Consider the following 21,084-nt stretch of genomic DNA (forward strand, 5'->3'; position numbering starts at 1 on the left):
ATTAAGGGTGAGACATTTCTGAAGGAAGAAAACAACATTTGCATTTTAAAAATTTTAATACAATATTCCGAATTCAATCAGTAGGCCTGACAAGAGGCAGAAATATTTGTACAAAGAAAAAAGAACTGGAACTAGAAAAAGATTGATAAGTGACCCAGACTGGAGTTTTCAGATAAAGACTTTCAACAACTATTGTAAATACATCCCATAAAATAAAGGAAACAATGGGAAAAATAAATGAAAATAGATTCACAAGATAATTAGGCTATGTAAATACTCAAATAGGAAAGCTACAACTGAAAAACTCAATGTTAAAATTAAGAATGCAATAGATGGCTTTATGAAGAGATTAGACATTGAAGAAAAATAATAACTGAAATATATAACAAGAGAAGATACCCAAAGTAAAGCAGAGAGAGCAAAAGCAATTGAAAATGCAGCAGGGAGTATAATGGAAAAGTGCAACACAGTGGAAAAAGGTCCAACATATATCTAATTGGTGTCCCTGGAAGCTAGAAAGGGAAAAAAAGATAAGAAGAAAAAAATAGGAAATATTGGCTGAGAATATTTCAATGATTTAATACATTAACTCATATATTTGAGAAGCTCAGAAAACCCATAAATACATAATTTGCCATACATAAAATACAAAGAAAGCAAAATTTATTAGACACATAATAGTCAAACTGCTGGAAAGAGAACATCTTAGAAGAAGCTTCTTCAAAAGAACCACAATAAGCCTTATAGCTGACTTGTCCACAGAAACTTGGAAGCCAGAAAAATATGGACGTAATTGACAGGTGAAAGAAAATAGCTGCCAGGATTGAAAATTACCTCCTATTGAAAATATCCTCCAAAGATGTAAGCAGAACACTGTCATTTTCAGAAAAGAAAAATATGAGCTAATCTGTTAGCAATGAGTCCACAAACATGAAATTCTAAAAGGATAAATATATAAACAAACATATATTGACTGTATGAAGTGTTAAACTGTAATTTATATTCACTGAAAAATTTGAAAGGAAAACACATGTAAGTATGAAGGTTATAGCATCTGTGTTAATTGCTGTTGAATGTAGTTTGGGATGCTTTTTTGTTTAGATGTCAAAGTTCAAGTGAAGAGAGTTAATTTTCTTTATTCATAATATACATTCAGAATGACAACTACGAACGAATATATAAGGCATAACGAGAAGCAAGTAGTTTACTTACTAAAAGCTGTATTCCTGTGTCTTGCATAGCATATTGCCTTTTTCCCCACAAAAATCTACCACCAAACTGTGAAAGGCCTACATTTTATAACTATTCCCAGCACAAATTAAGTAAGCTTAAGTATTTCCTGGACCTATATTTTGATTGCATTGGTGAAATTTTAATTATTACTATATTATCTGTTCAAACTGAAAAAAATGGATGAGGATGTACAAATACCATAAAGCATACAGAGGTCTCATAAGTTTTACCTCAGAAAATGAATTGAAAATCAGCTGGGACTCAGTGTAGTGGCAGTTAGCATTCGTATCACGCAGAAGCGACGGCTATATGCGATATAATTATTATCAGCATTTACCCTGGAAACAGTTAATCCATTACTTAATATGTACTTGGAATTGAGTCAAGGAAAATATCAGATAGAAAGAGGTTCTTTGGTGATTTGCAGTCTTTGTAAGTAACTCCTGCTTGTAAACCCAGCTGTATGATTGCCTCCATTTAATCTATCTTTTTCATTTTTAAAAAACCACCAGTTATCTTGAAAAAAAAGAAAAAAACCTCTCTTTCAAAGATGGAAAATTGTATCTTAGTGTAGAGGTATGTAATGCACTGATGCTGATAACAAAATTGAATAACAAAAAATTAAAGACATTTAGAGCCTGGCTCTTACAAGATGCATTTTACTGACTTTATATAAATGAACACAAAAGACATAACACACTCGAAAGGCAAAAGAAGAACACATCAGGAGGGTTGAGTTAGGAAGAAATGTAGAAGGAGGATGGGTGGTGCTGGACCAAAGACAGGAAACTCATAAGCTGGCAAGAGAGATCAGAACAAAATGAGCATATATGGAAAGAGCAGTGTGACTTTGGCACTAGAAGACAGTCTCAGCTGCTGCATTTGGTGCTTAGGTTATGTTAAGCTAGCTGTTTGTGGATTTTCAAAATTAGAAGAGCATGCAAAGTTCCCACCAGGATGGATATGTGAGATGTGAGAAACAGATTTTCAGGCTTCTATGCCACATTTTTCCTTAAAATTCACTATACACAAATTACATAAAGAAAGAGTCTGAAATATATTAAAAAAAAAAAAAAAACCATGTGGCATGGTCATGCTTACCAGGACCTCAGAACTGTCTTTCTCTACAAATTCTTTATTTGATGATACAGAATAAGATACAGTCATGTATTGTTTTCCACAATACCTTTTCATGGGAGGGTTAAGTCTCATTTCTTACATTATGATAATCTGCATTGAGAATCCGGGTCATTCCTGAGTTGTGTTAAATATACTGTCTGTTCCAAGGGCTGTTATGTTTCCTTAATTGATTTTCTACAAATGTATGCAAAAGAAATAAAACAGATCTAAAGGCAAGAAAGGATCGAGCAGGAGATCCGATTTGGAGCTAAGCAAGGAGTGATACGTTACAAATAAGATCATGTTACTCCCCTGCTTAAAATCCTTTTTTGATTCTTTATTAATAGCCTTATGGTAGATTCTAAACTCTTTAGCAAAGCACATAAAACCTTGACCGTCTGGATCCTGCTTACCTCACACCTCCCTTCTCACACTCCCAGGTCCAGACGTGATAATACAATAAAAAAGAGCAAACATTTGTTAAGTGCTGGCTACTGCTGTTATTGTTAGGTGCCATCAAGTTGGTTATGACTCATATCAACCCCATGTACAACAGAATGAAACCCTCCTGGGTCTGGTGACATCCTCACAATCATTGCTATGTTTGAGCCCATTGTTGCAGCCAATGTGTCAATCCATCTTGTTGCGGGTCTTCTTCTTTTTTGCTGACTATATGCCAATAACTCTTCTGAGAATTATACATAGTAATTTATTTAACTCTCCAAATACACTTTGAGATAGGTATCATTGTTGCCCTTACTTTATAGATGAGTAAATTGCCATGTAGAGAGATTAATTTGCCTAGATTTGTATTGCTAATAAATGGCAAAGCCAGGATTCAAATGCAGGCTCTTTGCAATTTCACAAGTGCACCATGCTTTTTCTTACCTCTGAGACTTAAACATTAAACATTTCCTCCTACATAGTCTGATAACATTGCATAGGCTTACTCCTGCTATATAAATTAATTGTACCTTATTCTTACTGCCTGGTTATTTGTTTTCCCACTAGACTATAAATCTTTGTGGAATATAACTCTTTATTTATAGCTTGTTCAGCTCTTGTATTCTCAGCATCCATAATAATGCTTGGTCCATATTTGGAGCTTAACATATGTTTGTCAGATGTATGAAGAACATTCATATCAACTGAGTTTCTACTTTGTGCCAGATACATTGTTAGATCCTTAGTAAGTTAGAGAATGATGTTAGAGAAATTAATGATTGAGAACTCAAGGGTTGTGAATTAAATCATCTCCCCCCAAAAATATGTACTGGAATCCTAACCTATATACCTGTGGATATAATCCCATTTGGAAATAGGGATTTCTTTATTATGTTAATTATATCATACCTGACATCATATGTCAGGAGGGTTCTAAACCTAATCACTTCTGATTTTTAAAAACAGTGCACTAGACAGAGAGAGGTATACACATCAGGGAAGAAAGATACCATGTGAGGATTTTATACAAGCCAAGGCATCAAGGAATATCCGGAACTACCTACAAGGAAGGAATCTATATGCCCAAGACCCTCATTTAGACTTTTAGCCTCCAGAAATGAGAGAAAATTCATTCCTGTTCTTTAAAGCCACCCACTTTTGGTGTTTGTTAGCACCAGGTAACTTAGACATCAAGTTAGTGGCCAGGACACCTGCAAATGTCATGTGATTGGAAAAGGAAATAGTGCCACAAATTTTAATTCCAGCTGATTTTGGCAATGCTTAAAATTTCAACCATTAGATTATTTTTTTAAAAGATGTTTCCAAAAATAACACAATTAGGGTAACTGGATCAACTTTTTAACATGCATTTTTGGGTTCTTTCTCTCTCTCCATCTCTTCTTCCTCAGTAGTCATGGCTCATAGTCACCTTGCCTCTACTGTTTGACTTGCGGATGCTGTCTGTGTTAAGTAAAAATGTTAAGTGTAACCTGAATAGGAAACTTACTGCCGTGTTTATTGCTTTTAAGAATTACAGAATTACTTAAATATGAATGCTGAACTAAAATGCCCTCTCATGGCTAACCTAGGAGGAGACAATAGATTCTTGTGGAGGTGGATAGGTCAGGAAATGAAAGGTCCGATCATGGAATGTTTTCTAGGAGAGTAGCTCCAGAGTGACGCTCATCTGGCAGCACTGGTCAATAGAACAAAAGATGACAATATATGAAATACTGAGATGAAAGAGAGTACACCTATATTGGAGGTAGGCCAAGCATCATTATTGCTATAGAAAAGGCCCAAATTAAAACTGCTTGCCATAGGTGTGATAGATTTGGATTTAGGGAAAAATACTCAATAAATTGGAGCTTCTGTTTTTCTAACCACGGCTACTTTCTAATGATTTCAACTTCAGTTCATGAGGTCTGTGTGGATACTGTTCCTAAAGATAGATGACTGTGTATTAAATTGAAGCCTAAAATAATCCCAGAGGAGCAGAAAAGAGTATTCTCTAACATGTGAACTGTCATGTGGGAACTGAGACAGTAAAGGTGCAAGGAATGGAAAATACTAAGGGAAAAGTCCCCAAAAGGAAGAATTTTAGGAGCGAAGAGAAAACGTGCAAGGATTTACCCAGAAAAATGTACAAAACCACCACACAGTTCAGCAAATAACTCTAGTTCTAGGCTCCTGATTATCATTTGATTTTCCAAATTTCATTTAGTTGAAGTGATCGAAATACCAAAAGAGCTACACTAAAAGGAAGATCTTCTCACCTAGCCCCTGCCCCGAAAGTTTCGAGGAGCCCTGTGATGACCAGCTCTACTACAAAAAGCCAACATCTGCATCCTTCCAGCCAAGGATCAGCGATCCAGTGGCCCTCTGCGTTTTCTATCTACTTGATTTGGAGCCATATTTATTGCTTTGAACTTTTTAACATTTCATGCTCTTTCATCTCCATGAAACTTTTCCTTTGCCTAGAATGGCCTTTCTTTCCTTGTCTATTTGCTTAATACTTGTCAACTTATCAAGCTTTAGCTTTAAAGTTATTTTTCCTTTGAAGTCCATTTTGATCCCTTTCACAAGGTAGAATTATCCACTCCCTCTTTTGTGCCCCATCAAAACTAAATACACTGTTCTTACACTCAAGCTCATATAACACCTTATTGTGCACATTTGATATGTCATTTCTATTCTTCCCACAATACACTTTAAACACCTGAGGAGTTTAGCAATGTTTAGCAAATAATAGGCTATTAGCAACATATTTGATTTATTAATAACAAATGAATTAATCATATAACAATAATATTCTCCAGCTTTATAATTTTCCTCAGATTAGCTTAATCAGAACAGATGGTAACTATGAAAGACTTTTAATATTTAGTAATGTGAGGAAAGTGACTTCTACTAAGAAATAAGGCAGAAATTTTGTTTTTATGCCTTTTGATGGTGATCATCCCAGAATTGATTATTTCTGTTACCTGCATGACAAATTATTTAGGTTTTCCAAATAGCAATTGCTTAATCAATGCACTGATAAAAACTAAAGAATGTTAACCTTTATTATTTACCCTGTGACTCCCTTTTTCCACGATGACAAGTCTTCTTTGCATTTTCTTTTGCACTAATGAAATTAGCTATGACTAATATTTGGGGAAAAAGTTAATTTCACAGTCTCAGAACGTAAAACACGACTTTACCACTTATAAGAAATGCATTGTAAAAAGAAAAGGGAACTGTCAGACTATAGACTATTTACATATGAAAATTTCAGATCTTCTCTTATTCTTATGTTAACCCAAGATCCCTTCTAAGATCTTTCTTGTTGTCAGTGGAGAAAGAATAATCTCTGGACATTCAGGTAGGGAAGATGAGATATCCTGATACTCAGCAAGAAGCAATAAATTGTGTATTTTTTAATTATTTCAAAACAGTGCTATCACACATTTTTTGAAAGATCATAATATTTATCTACAAGATTAATTAAGATCTATAAAAGGGTTACAAAATTTGTCCAAGAAAATAAAGCTTAAGACCTACAAAGGGGACCTTGACAGGGTTTGACCTGGGGTGGGGAGAGGTGGAAGGAGTTAGGGGGTGACAAGGGTGAGGGATGGTAAAATATTAACTTCTCTTTGTGTTAGTTGAAATTTTTAACTTTTATGATATTTGACATATGATATTTTATGATATTTGAAAATATTTTGTCATGTTTGAAATTTTGTTGATTATTCATACTCTGGTGTCCTTTTCATTGACTATAACAGCAAAAACAATCAGTACATTATTCAAGATGAAAAAGTTTATTTCCCTCTCATGTATAAGAAATCTAGATTGGGGACTAGCAAACCACACAGAGAAGTTGGACGAGAAGGGGACAGAGCTCTAGCACAAGAAGATTCCATGAATAAACTCTTTAAGGCTAGTTTTATCCATGTAAATTGAGTTCCATGAAGACAGTTATTTTCTCACTTGTGAATTTTCTATGTTTAGTAATAGTTTTTTCTTTTATGTCAGTTTTAGTGTTATCTTAGTTTATTTTCATGAGCTTTACAGAAAAGACTACCAGAAATATTTCATTAGTCTATTATGGTTTTAATAATGTTTTACATTTCGTTTTATCCTTCTAATCCAAGGGTCATGATATAGTTGGTTACCTGAGCTGCTTCTATCTTTTTTTTTTAATATACTTCATACCTATCTGGAGTTAATTTTTTCTAATCAGTTACACTCATTCTTTTTAAAAATAATGATTTCTTCCCTTATTTTAAGAGAAATTGTATCAATATGAATGGATTATAATTTTTATTATACATATGAGCTAGCATAGTTATACAGTTACAAAGATTGGCTCTATCCACCAGGCCTTGATAAGATAAATATGTAGGAGGAAATTATCTTCCTTTTATCCTATCTGGATAGTGCTTCATCAGCTTTTCTCATGCACAATAGACAATGAAACCAAATGAAATTTAAATCAATCTTTTCTGAGTGCAGATAACCTTCTCCAGTTGATACTGTTCATGGGTGTGGAGATAGCTGTGATACTTAGTCTCTGGCCCAGTTTAATCATTCCCTTGTCCAGACAGGGGTGGGACCTTACTCCTTAGAACTTTAGGGTTGTTCATATAAAGTTCCCTGTGTTTTCAAGGAATCTTAAATACACCAGCTCCCATCTAGAACTCTTTCACTTCTTTCCTATTTCCTTCTGCCTGCCCTTTTTAATGCCCCATGCCACTTTTTTTCCTGTCTTCTCTGCTTTTTCTGGGAAACCCTGGTGGCGTAGTGGTTGAGTTTGTCTCCTGGCCCTGCAAAGGAAGGAAATGAGCCCCATTTCAAGGCTTATGTATTCATTGGTGAAGAGGATAATTCTTTATCTCCTGGGGCTGTATCTGAAAGAGAGTAGGGGTTTGTTCATTCTTGGCATTTTGATTTCCTCCGAAGTATTTATGATTATGTGTACTTCACAACTCTAGACTAAGGTTTCAGAGTGCTTTTACTTCTTGTCAGGTGGAATTCATATTTTCTGAACTTATATCTGAACTTAAAGCCTTAGTATGCTTTATTTCAATTACCCAAAAGCGATCTTTTTTTTTTCTTGTTCAGTGTGGTGAAACACACATTCAAGGCATAATTAATTTAAAAGTTACTAAATCGTCCAGGGAATTCATTGTATTTTTCCTGTTAGACCCATTTCTATATTTATATAGAAACCTGTTCCTCCTTTACTTAGTAGAGTACACATAAAGCCTGTAGGCTTCGAGGGAATTAAGGTATTCACCTGCATAGAAAATCTTACCTTGTTGAGTGTTGAAACAACTGGATGCTAAAATATATTCTACAAAGCTGGGATGTGTTTTAAATAGATTAGAGGAATACTCATACATGATTTTTTTTTTTCCTTGAAAGGATAAGACAAATGTCTCAAACTTGCAGTTCAGAAGTCAAATTAAAGTACAGATTTATTTTTTCTTTTTTATATATGGCTTTGTTTCGTTTGATTGACTTAGAATGCATTGGGGCAAGGATATACTCTGCAGTTCACCACAGTAGCCACTATTCTCTGCTAGTTCTTTCACTTTACCTGCCTAGCTACAGGGACATGTAAAGTTTGCATTCTCTTATTTAAAAGACAGACAGTATGCAGTATAGGAATACTTGTAGAGCAACAACTTTTTTTTCTATTGCTAGAGGCTCAGAAACATCAGGGTGGATAATTGAAGATAAGTAATTTAAGATGAAAATTACATTTCAGATATGCCTTATTTTATTCTTATGTGATAGATATAAATTATCATTTATATATTTTCAATAATTGTACCCAAAATCATAGTTTGATCTGAATGGGTCTACATGATGAATTGTATAAAATTGAATAAAATAATAAATCATATGTATTGCCAACAATTTAATTTTAGAAGACTTCTCATTAATACTCAGATCTTTCTTTAAAGACCCCCCCAAAAAAAATCAGTAAAATTGTCTGCATTCCTTCAAGCACCGTAGCCCACTGTAGTTAGTCACATGCTGTTTTTGTTCAACATAGTCCCTACTTCTCCGTATAGCTTTGTAACTTCCACAGGTTCCCATCCCTTTTATTGATATGGTGTTCCTGGTCCCCATAGCTTGTGCGTTTATTACTACGATGTTATATTCCTACTTCACTTGGTTGCAAATGAAAAAAAAAACAAAACTTAAATCAAACAAGTTTAAGCAAAATAAATTTATTAGCTGTCAGCACTGAAAATTCTATGGATGAAGTTATCTTAAGGCACATCAGGATCCAAGGGCTCAAATGTTTTTGTTATGACTAATTACCTTTCCCCTTCATTAGACTCTGCTTTCCTCTTTGCGTCTATTCTCAGTTTAAACTACATTTAACCTAAATTGTTAGTGCGCCTAGAAATTTCAGAGACAAGAGAGTATCTCTTGCAACAGTTTTCAGCAAATCTCAAGCATAACTTTCATTGGCTTGGATGAAGTCATGGTTTGTTTTCTGAATCAAACACTGTGGCTAGGGTTTAGAGTTCTCAAATTGGTTAGACTTTGGTCATATGCCCTGGATTTTATATATCACCAGAACAATGTGATGAGTGGAAATGGGGGTGGGGCTGGGACATGTAGAGATTCACACCCTGTGGAACATATGCTAACCTTTTAACTGCCAGACACCCATATCTTTTCCTCAGTACAGGCAATTTTTAAAGCGTCTTTTCTTAACATCATACAACTGTACCACAAACTGATATACCTTTCAATTTCTCCCCAGTATAAGAATACCTAATATGTGATTACTGCACACATTTCTAGTCCAAGACTTCTGGACTGGAATAAGCCTTTTTCTTGTTCAGGGTCAGCATGACTTCTCATGGTCTAAAACCCATCGTAATCATGCTGAATGTACTGTGGCAGTGAGTAAGCAGGAAATTTTAAAGTTTTAGTTTTGACAGAAAAGATGGGGAAAGAATATACAGTATTCATCTCCATAGTAGGTATAATTTCTTCATAAATGTTATTTGTTGTTATTGTGTGCCATCAAGTCGATGCCAACTCCTAACGACCCTATATGTCAGGGTAGAACTGCCTCCATAGGGTTTATCTTTACAGGAGTAGATCTGTAAACTGCCTCCATAGCTGTAATCTTTACAGGAGTAGATCACCGGGTCTTTTCTTCTACTGAGCAGCCTGGTGGGTTCTAACCACCAATCTTTAGGTTAGCAGCCAAGTACTTAACCACTGCACCACCAGGACTTCTTTTATAAACGTATAGCAAGGACTATTACCTGGTCAAGTAATCTGCCTATTCCTGATTCTTCTCTTTTGGAAGCTTTCCGTTCTCTTACATGGCCATATTTGAGACGTGAATTTGGAAAAATATCATTCTGATGATTGCAATAGCTAAGTATCTTCTTTCCTGAGGAATGGTGGTTGAGTGGTAGAATTCTCACCTTCCAGGAAGGAGACCTAGGTTTGATTTTCAGCCAATGAAAGTCATGTGCAGCCACCACCCGCTGTTAGTGGGGACTTGCATGTTGCCATAATGTTGGACAGATTTCTATGGAGATTCCAGACTAAGACTAGGAAGAAAGGCTTAGTGATATACTTCCAAAAAAAATCAGCCAATAAAAGCCTTACGATGACAATGGTCAGATCCCATTGTGTATTGCGTCACCATGAGTCAAAGTCCTACTGGACAACAGCTAACAGCAACAATAAGCCTTCCTGTATGTTTGGGTGACTGTACCTGTAGATTAAGAGCTAAGTGATTATAGGACTTTGTTCCCCAAACTTGGGAGTTTATTAAACAACACAACTAATTTGTTTAAATTTCTGTGGGCTTCCAATCAATTTGCATTCAATCCACTCTGTGGGGTAGTCACCAAAGCCAAGGATGTAGACGTTTGACATCCCAGCCTAGGAATTTGTGTCTTGGCAATAGCCCCTGTTCACATCTCTTGTCTTCAGCATAATGGTTTTCCCCTAGGTCTCCAACTCTAAATCAATAAGGTTAACATATCTCTGCCACAGAGCAAATCCCAATAAACTGCTTTCTTTCTATCTCTCTCTCTTCTTAATTACCATTTGTAGGCAGGGAGTGTAAATCAGAAGATGGTTGGGATTTATTCATAGCCAAACTTTAGCTCCCTTTTGGAGCTCATCTTACATTCTGTTGTGTTTCCAGCTTTCTCTGATGAGTTTAGAAATTTGGATGTGGATATTTCAGACCTAAAAATAGCCCATACCCTATGACTATCTTATTAGTTATTTTGGATTGTTGAACATTGGGGGAAAAAAATGATCTTTTCCTAATTAGGCTGTGTTTTCTTCTCTCCAACTACTCATATGAGATTGTCTCTCATTTGTAGGAATTTACTTAAGGTCAAAATAAGTAGACAACCGATTTAACTATCTTCCTATTTTTATACCAAGTCTTCTAAAGCTCCATCCCAGACAAACATACAGCCTGAGTCCCAACATTCAAAAAAACTAAGAATTTACTATTTAAGAAATACTGCCCACTTACAATCTGAGGCATTCCATCCACCATTTCAACTCTTGTAATTCCACATTTTAGGATGTTTTAGTTGTAAAACCATACCCACTAAATTTTTGTGTTTATACATGTATTATTACTTGTATTTGATTATTTCTTTTTGATTTTAACAAATCATTGTGTCCTCAATTACTGAATTGAGAGCTTTTATTTACCTATTTTTTTATTTTCTAGTTGATACTTAAACAAGTGTAATGTTATTTGTCTTAGTTATCTAGTGGATGGCTTTAACAAACAGAAATTTATTCTCTCACAGTCTAGTAGGAAAGAAGTCCAAATTCAGGGTGCCAGCTCCAGGGGAAGGTTTTCTCTCTGTGTAAACTCTGGGGGATGGTCCTTGTCATCCATCTTCCTCTGCTCTAGGAGATTCTCAGCTGAAGAATCTTGGGCCCAAAGGACGAGCACCATCCTGGCTCTCCTTGCTTGGTCATGATGAGGTCCCCCTGTATCTCTGCTAGCTTCTATCTTTCTATCTTTTATATCTCAAAAGAGATTGACTCATAATGCAACCTAATCTTACAGATTGATTCCTGCTTCATTAACATAACTGCCTCTAATTATGCCTCATCAACATCAGAGAGGTAGAATTTACAGTGCATAGGAAAATCATATCAGATACCAAAATGATGGACAATTACAGGATACTGGGAATTATGGCCTAGCCAAATTAACACACATTTTTTGGGGACACCATTTCATCTACAACATTATTCCTTATAATTGATGGCATTTAAAAGTTGATGGCACTTTAGGAGTTAAAAGTCCCTTGCAAATGAAAAAAACTCAACTAAGTATTAGCTTGATAAAGGAATGTATTACCCACATTGCTATGAGTCCAAAGACTCAAAATATATCCCTGAGAAGCTTTCTCTCTTCTATTCTTAGCTCTGCTTTCTGCAAGGTCAGTCTTATTATGAATCATGTTTTCTCTGTTTATGACAAAGATAGCCACTTTAAATTGTGCTTATAACCTAACCTATAAGGGATGAATCTCCTTGATCTGCCTTAGGTCCTTCCACTGTCCAAGTATATAGGATATAATAGATTGACAGAACTGAATATGATGCCCACCTATGTTAGGGGGATGGGCTGAGTCTCATTCTAATCTTTCGAATGAAATCAGAGGATAATTTCCTTAAGAGTAAGTAAAGGCAGACAACAGTCTGCCACAGGAGACACTTTTCTCCCCCAAATGTAAAGGCTATTTCATTATAGTACAAACAGTCAAACTTTCTTTAGTTTATGAAAGCAAATAAGACAATGATAACATTATGTTTTATAATTATTAAAAAATAAAATTACCTGATTTAATTGATATAAGCCTCATTGGCTAAAGAAAAAAAAAAAAAGGCTATATAAATTCCAGTTAAATTAGGACAGAGCAATTGAATTAACATTTCAAATTTTCTTGCAAAAAATATACTTCATAGATTAAAGCCAGTTACATTTTTTAATATATACAACCATTCTTTTCCCACACCACTCACTCCAATCTGAAGACACCCTCTTACAAAAAAATGTTTTAAATTAATGTTGTTCCCAAGATATTATCCTTTGTGTATGTGTGTGTGTGTGTCTGTGTGTTATTGACTACCTTACCTAACCAACTGAGACTGACTATATTTATTAAAAATACATTAGCATTCACTAATGTCAGGGAAGAGTTTAAAGTAAGATAGAAATACTTTTAAGCATACCCAGTGCTGTTGAGTCAATTCTGACTCATAGCGACCCTATAGGACAGAGTAGAACTGCCCCATAGAGTTTCCAAGGAGCGCCTGGCGGATTGAAACTGCCGACCCTTTGGTTAGCAGCCGTAGCATTTAACCACTATGCCACCAGGGTTTCCCTTTTAAGCATGTAGCTGTTAATCCTACAACAGAGGAAAATGTTTGACAAAGCACAGCATACTATTCAGCAGTGCAAAAATACAGATTAGGAAATTGCTTTTGAAGTGTCTTTTAATAGTTGAATTAGTTCAGGAAGAGCACTCTGCTATTAGCTGCAGTGGTTTTTGACCTCAATAGCCTGTTCTATTAATAAAAGACCATGTAGGTCAATGTTCCAAATGAATTTGACGCATAGGGTTTCACAAATATATAACTTATGCCAGTGATTTTCAACCTCTGCTGCATATTAGAATCTTCTATGCCCAAGCCCAACACAGGAGATTCTATTCTGCTGGCATGGGATATTTAAAGCTTGGTAATTCTAATATGCAGACAGAGTTATACTCAGTGATTTACGTGAACATGCTTAGAAAATGCCTGTTTGCTTGTGACAATGACACAACATTTAGACCTAGAGTGAATAGAGCCTCTGATTGAATAAGCAATACGTTTGTTAGGCAAGTGCAACCTTATTTTACGTTACTTCCACTAAAGTACACAAGAAATGTTACTGGTGATACATTGCTGAATCATTATCTAGTTATTATACAGAATAAAATTATTTTTGTTAGAATACCTATTAGAAATAAACACTTTTCTCTCAGGGGGTAAAGGGGCTGAAACTCAAAAAGTACATAGATTTCAATAAATCAGTTCCTTCATTAAAAAATATTTACTGAGCACTGGGTAGGCGCAGCTGCAGACAATTATCTAAAAATTAGAAATATGGTGGTGAGCAAGACTAAGAAAATCTTGCTTTCATGAATCGGGAGTCAGAGTTAATTGTATATATAACTTTATTCTTCAAAAAAAATTCAATAACTTTCCTACTTTTCTCAGAAGTAGCACATAACAAATGGTTGCTGTATTTGAATATGAAATGAATTGCTTTGCTTTTGGGGGTCATTGGGGAAACTGTCTCAATACAGTTAATTCTTCAAAAAGATTAAAGGAGATGTAACATATAAGAGGAAGAAAGGCCTGGTGATCTGCCTCCAGAAAGCAGTTAATGAAAACCCTATAGGTCACAAAGGCCTGATGCTGTTATACCTGGGGTTGTCATGAGTTGGAGGCTAACTCAATGCCAGCTAACAACAACAACATGTAAGAATAATGATGTAAATAGAGAGAAGAACACAAGGATTATTTGGAGTGAAAAGAGGACATAACTATATTGAAGCAAAATATATCAATAATAGAAGAAAATAGTGAGGAATATTTGCCAACAAATTTGAAAATATAGATGATGTGGAAAGATTCTTAGCAAAATGTAGATCATTAGACTTATTAAGAATCGATTTAAAATTTGAATAATCTGAAAGAAGTAAAGGAACTAAATTGGCAATTATACATATCTTTCTAGAAAAACACTAAAATACAACAAATGAACAAAACACCAGCCCCAGATTATCTCAAAAGGCAAACAAGAAAAAATGTTCATGATAGTGAAGAATTGATAAGCCAATCTCACTTAGGAATATGAATGCAAAAATTGATGAAAAAATATTAGAAAACAGAATCCACCAATGTCTAAAAACGACCATATATAATCATGAAGCTAAGTTTACACCAGGAATGCTAGTATAATTTAAGATTAAATAACCCACTTAGGTTATTCATTACATTACCAGACTAAAATAGAAAAAAAATATGATTATAGTAATAGATGCAAAAAAAAAGTATTCAATAAAATCAAATGTCATAAAAATCATGTTTTACAAAAAAATAACACGGGACACTGTAAATATAAATAAACCTCTAACCACTGAAAAATGACTTCAATAAAAAACATGTATAGAGAAAATGAAACTACCACCACTTCTCTTCAAAACTGTACTGAAGTTCCTAGCCAGCACAAAAAGACAAATTATGGAAACAAACGCTATCAAGATTAAAAGGAAAAAAGAAAAACTTTTTATATGGTCAGTGGCTTTCACTCTAGAATGTGCATCACATTCCACTGGATGGGCAGATTGTTGACAGACTACTGGGCATCACCTCTAGAATGTCTGATTTAGCAGGGCTCAGTTAAGCACTGCGCTGCTGACAAACGTTAGCTGTTCGAACAAAACCAAGTCAAGGGCTCTATGATAGAAAGAAAGACTCGATGATCAGCTTCTGTAAAGATTATAACCAAGAAAACCCTATGGGGCAGTTATATTCTGTCACATGCGGTCACTGTAAGTCAGGATAGACATGAAGATACTCAAAAACAAAATGACAGGGTTGGGCTAAAGAATCAAGTTGCAGAATACATACAAAAATAAATTTATATGAATGTCAATGTAGGCAAAACACAAATATATTATGTACAGATATATCCTTTTTGGTAAAAATATACATATAATCAAGAGGAAGGTATACACATAATTAAGGGCAGTGATTATCTCCAACAGGAAATGGAGGGTGTAATTGGAGTGGAATAAGCAGAGACTTTTAAAATTTTTTTTTTTTTTTTTTAGAGGTATGTCTTAAGATGGAGAGTAAAAAATAGTAGGGAAGTGAATATTCCTTTATTTATTTATTTTTGTAATTTATTTATTCTTTGTACTCAACTGTATACTATAAAAGGTTCTTGGGTGGTGCAAATTATTTGCACTCGACTTTTGTTGTTGTTGTTGCTCTGAGGTGTCTAGGCAGTTCCAACCCTTAGCAACACAATGTACGATAGAACCCTATGGACACTGCCCACTCCAACCCCATCGTATTAGTTGCTCTGTTTGATCCCTTTTTTGCAGACACTATGTCAATCCATTTCATCAATTGTCTTCCTCTTTTACACTGACTCTTTACTTTACTAAGCTTAATGGCCTTCTCTGGAGACTGGTCCGTCCTGCAAACATGTCCAAAGTATATGAGACAAAGCCTCCTCATTCTCCCTTCTAAGGAGCATTCTGGCTGTACTTCTTCCAAGACCTATATATTCATTCTTCTGGCAGTGCATGGTATATTCAATATTCTTTCTCAACATCATAATGTATCAATTCTTTTTTGTCTTCCTTAATCATTGTCCAATTTTTGCATGGATATGAGGCATTTTAAAATCCCATGGCTTGGATCAGGTGCACCTTAGTCCTCAAAATGACATCTTTGCTTTTTAATACTTTAAAGAGATCTTTTGCAGCAGATTTGCCCAGTGCAATTACACATTTGACTTCTTGACTTCTGCTTCCATGGGTGCTGATCATGGATCCAAGTAAAATGAAATTCTTGACAACTTCAGTATTTTCTCCATTTATCATGATGTTGCTTCTTGGTCCAGTTGTGAGTATTTTTGTTTTCTTTATGAAACAAAATTAAGATGTAATCCACACTGAAGGCTGTAGCATTTGATCTTTATCAGTAAGTGCTTCCAGGCCTCTTCATTTTCTGCAAGCAAGGTTGTCTCATCTCCATATTGCATGTTATTAATGAGTCTTCCACCAATCCTGATGCCACGTTCTTCTTCATACAGCCCAGCTTCACAGATTACTTGCTCGGTGTTCAGATTGAGTAAGTATAAGGAAAAGATAAAACTCTGATGCACACCTTTCTTGACTTTAAAACATGCAGTATCACCTTGTTCTGTTCGAACGACTGTCTCTTAATCTGTGTACAGGTTCCTCATGAACACAATTAAGTGTTCTGGAATTCCCATTCTTTGCAAAGTTATCCATAATTTGGTATAATCCACACAGTCGAATGCCTTTGAGTAGTCAATAAAACATAGGAAAATATCTCTCTGATGTTCTCTGCATTCAGCCAGGACCCACCTGACATCAGCAATGATATCCCTTATTCCATGTCCTCTTCTGAATCCAGCTGGAATTTCTGGCAGTTCCCTGTGGATGTACTGCTGCAACCCTTTTTGAATTGTCATCAGCATAGTTTTACCTACAGGTGATATTAATGATATTGTTCAATAATTTTCACTATCTGTTGAATCACCTTTCTTTGGAATATGAACAAATATGGATGTCTTCCAGTCAGTTGGCCAGGTAGCTGTCTTCCAAATTTCTTGGCATAGATGAGTGAGCGCTTCCAGTGCTGTATCTGTTGAAACATCTCATTTGGTACTCCGTCAATTCCCGGAGACTTGTTTTTCACCAATCCCTTCAGTGCAGCTTGGACTTCTTCCTTTAGTACTGTCAGTTCTTGATCATATGCTACTCCCTGAAATGGTTGAAAGTAGACCAGTTCTTTTTGGTATAGTGTCTGTGTATTCCTTCCTTCTTTTGGCGTTTCTGATGTCATTCAATATTTTGCCCATAGAATCGTTCAAAATTGCAACTCGAGGTCTGAAATTTTTCTTCAGTTCTTTAAGATTGAAAAATGCTGAGCATGTTCGTCCGTTTTGGTTTTCTATCTCCAGGTCTTTCCATATTTCATGATAATTCTTTACTTTGTCTTCTAGAGCTGCCCTTTGAAACCTTCTGTTCAGCTCTTCAGCGTCATCATTTCTTCCATTTGCTTTAGCTACTTGACATTCAAGAGCAAGTTTCAGAGTCTCTTCTGACATCCATTTTGAACTTTTCTTTCTTTCCTTCCTTCTTAATGACCTTTTGCTTTCTTCATATATAATGTCCTTGATGTCATCCCACAACTCCTCTGGTTTTCAGTCATTAGTGTTTAATGTGTCAAATCTATTATTGAGATGACTCCACCTTCATACTGGGTATACTCAAGGTCATATTTTGGCTTTCTTGGACTTGTTTTAATTTTCTTCAGCTTCAGTTTGAACTCGCATATGAGCAACTGATGGTCTGTTCTGTAGTTTTTCCCTGATGATATTTTACCATCTCCTTTTTTCTAAAGATGTAGTCGATTTGATTCCAGTGTTTTTCATTCAGTGAGGTCCATGTACATAGCCACTGCTTATGTTGCTGAAAAAAGTTTTTTACAATGAAGAAGTCCTTGGTCTTGCTAAATTCTATCATGTTATCTCTGACAGTGTTTCTCTCACCAAGTCCATATTTTCAACTACCAATCACTCTTCTTTGTTTCCACCTTTCATGTTCCATTGAACAGTAATTTTTAGTGGATCTCAATTGCATGTATGATCAATTTCAGACTGTAGAAATTGGTAAAAATTTTCAATTTCTTCATTATTGGCACCTGTGGTTGGTAGGTAAATTTGAATAATTCCATATTAACTGGTATTCCTTGTAGGTGTATGGGTGTTATCCTATCACTGACAGTAATGTATTTTTTTATAATTTTTATTGTGCTTTAAGTGAAAGTTTACAAATCAAGTCAGTCTCTCATGCAAAAATTTATATACACCTTGCTATGTACTCCTAATTGCTCTTCCTCTTATGAGACAGCCCGCTCCTTCCTTCTACTCTCTTTTCTTGACCATTCCATCAGCTTCTAATCCCCTCTTTCCTCTCATCTCCCTTCCAAATAGGAGATGCCAACATAGTCTCAAGTGTCTACTTGATCCAGGAAGCTCATTCTTCACCAACATCTTCTTCTATCCCATTGTCCATTACAATCCCTGTCTGAAGAGTTGGCTTTGGGGGTGGTTCCTGCCTTGGGCTAACAGAAGGTCTGGGGGCCATGACCACCAGCGTCCTTCTAGTCTCAGTCAGACCATTAAGTCTGGTCTTTTTACGAGAATTTGGGGCCTGCATCCCACTGCTCTCCTGCTCTCTCAGGGGTTCTCTGTTGTGTTCCTTGTCAGGGCAGTCATCAGTTGTAGCCATGCACCATCTAGTTCTTCTAGTCTCAGGCTCATGTAGTCTCTGGCTTATGTGGCCCTTTCTGTCTCTTGGGCTCGTAAATACCTTGTGTCCTTGATGTTTTTCATTCGCCTTGCTTCAGGTAGGTTGATACCAATTGAGGCATCTTAGATGGCCGCGTGCTACAGTTTAAGACCCCAGACGCTGCTCTCCAAAGTGGGATGCAGAATGTTTTCTTAATAGATTTTATTATGTCAATTGACTTAGATGTTCTCAGAAACCATGGTCCCCAAACCCCTGCCCCTGCTACACTGGCCTTCGAAGCATTCAGTTTATTCAGGGAACTTCTTTGCTTTTGGTTTAGTCCAGTTGTGCTGACCTCGCCTGTATTGTATGTTGTCTTTCCCTGCACCTAAAGTAGTTCTTATCTACTGTATGATTACTGAATACCCCTCTCCCTCCCTCCCCCCTCTCATAACCATCAAAGAATATTTTCTTCTCTGTTTAAACTATTACTTGAGTTCTTATAGTAGTGGTCTTATACAATATTTGTCCTTTTGTCAACTTACTAATTTCACTCAGCATAATACCTTCCAAATTCCTCCATGTTAAGAAATGTTTCACAGATTTATCACCGTTCTTTTTTTTTTTTTATCAATGTGTAGTATTCCATTGTGTGAATATACCATAATTTATTTATCCATTCATCCGTTGTTGTGCACTTTGGTTGCTTCCATCTTTTTGCTATTGTAAACAGTGCTGCAATGAACATGGATGTGCATATATCTGTTCATGTAAAGGCTCTTATTTCTCTAGGATATATTCCAAGGAGTGGGATTACTGGATCCTATTGTAGTTCTATTTCTAGCTTTTTAAGGAAGCGCCAAATCGATTTCCAAAGTGGTTGTACCATTTGACATTCCCACCAGCAGTGTAGAAGTGTTCCAGTCTCAACACAACCTCTCCAACACTTATTATTTTGTGTCTTTTGGATTAATGCCAGCCTTGTTGGAGTGAGATGGAATCTTATTGTAGTTTTGATTTGCATTTCTCTAATGGCTAATGATCAGAGCATTTCCTGTTAGCTACCTTAATGTCTTCTTTAGAGAATTGTCTGTTTCTATCTTTTGCCGTTTTTTAATTGGATTATTTGTCTTTTTGTAGTTGAGATTTTAAAGATTAGGCACTGATTGGAAATGTCATAGCTAAAAACTTTTTCCCGGCCCATAGGTGATCTTTTTACTTTTTTGGTGAAGACTTCGAATGAGCATAGGTGTTTGATTTTTAGGAGCTCCCAGTTATATAATTTTTCTTCTGCATCGTTAGTAATGTTTTGTGTACTGTTTATGCCATGTATTAGGGCTCCTAATGTTGTCTCTATTTTTTCTTCCATGATCTTTATCATTTTAGATTTTATGTTTAGGTCTTTGATGCATTTTGAGCTCATTTTTGTGCATGCAGTGAGGTATGGGTCTTGTTTCATTTTTTTGCAAATGGATGTCTAGTTATGCCAGCACCATTTATTAAAAAGACAGTTTTATCCCCTTTAAACTGTTTTGGGGCCTTTGTCAAATATCAACTGCTCGTATGTAGATGGATTTATGTCTGGATTTTCAATTCTGTTCCACTGGTCTATGTATCTGTTGTTGTACCAGTATTAGGCTGTTTTGACTACTGTGGCGGTATAATAGGTTCTAAAATCAGGTAGAGCAAGGCCTCCCACTTTGTTCTTTTTCAGTAATGATTTTTTTTAATTATCCAGGGCCTCTTTCCCTGCTGTATGAAACTGGTGATTTGTTTCGCCATCTCATTTAAAAATGCGGTTGGAATCTGGATCGGAATTGCATTAAATCTATACCTCGCTTTTGGTAGAATAGACATTTTTACAATGTTAAGTCTTCCTATCCAAGAACAAAGTATATGTTTCCACTTCTGTAGATCTCTTTTGGTTTGTTACAGAAGTGCTTTGTAGTTTTCTTTGTACAAGCCCTTTACATCTCTGGTAAGATTTATTCCTAAGTATTTTATTTTCTTGGGAATTACTGTAAATGGCATCGATTTTGTGATTTACCCTTCAATGTTCTTTTTGCTGGTGTAGAGGAATCCAAGTGATTTTTGTATGTTTATCTTGTATCCTGATACTGTGATGAAATCCTCTATTAGTTTCAGTAGTTTTCTGGAG

The sequence above is a fragment of the Loxodonta africana genome, chromosome 3, assembly GCF_030014295.1.
Source record: "Loxodonta africana isolate mLoxAfr1 chromosome 3, mLoxAfr1.hap2, whole genome shotgun sequence".
Classification (NCBI taxonomy): domain Eukaryota; kingdom Metazoa; phylum Chordata; class Mammalia; order Proboscidea; family Elephantidae; genus Loxodonta; species Loxodonta africana.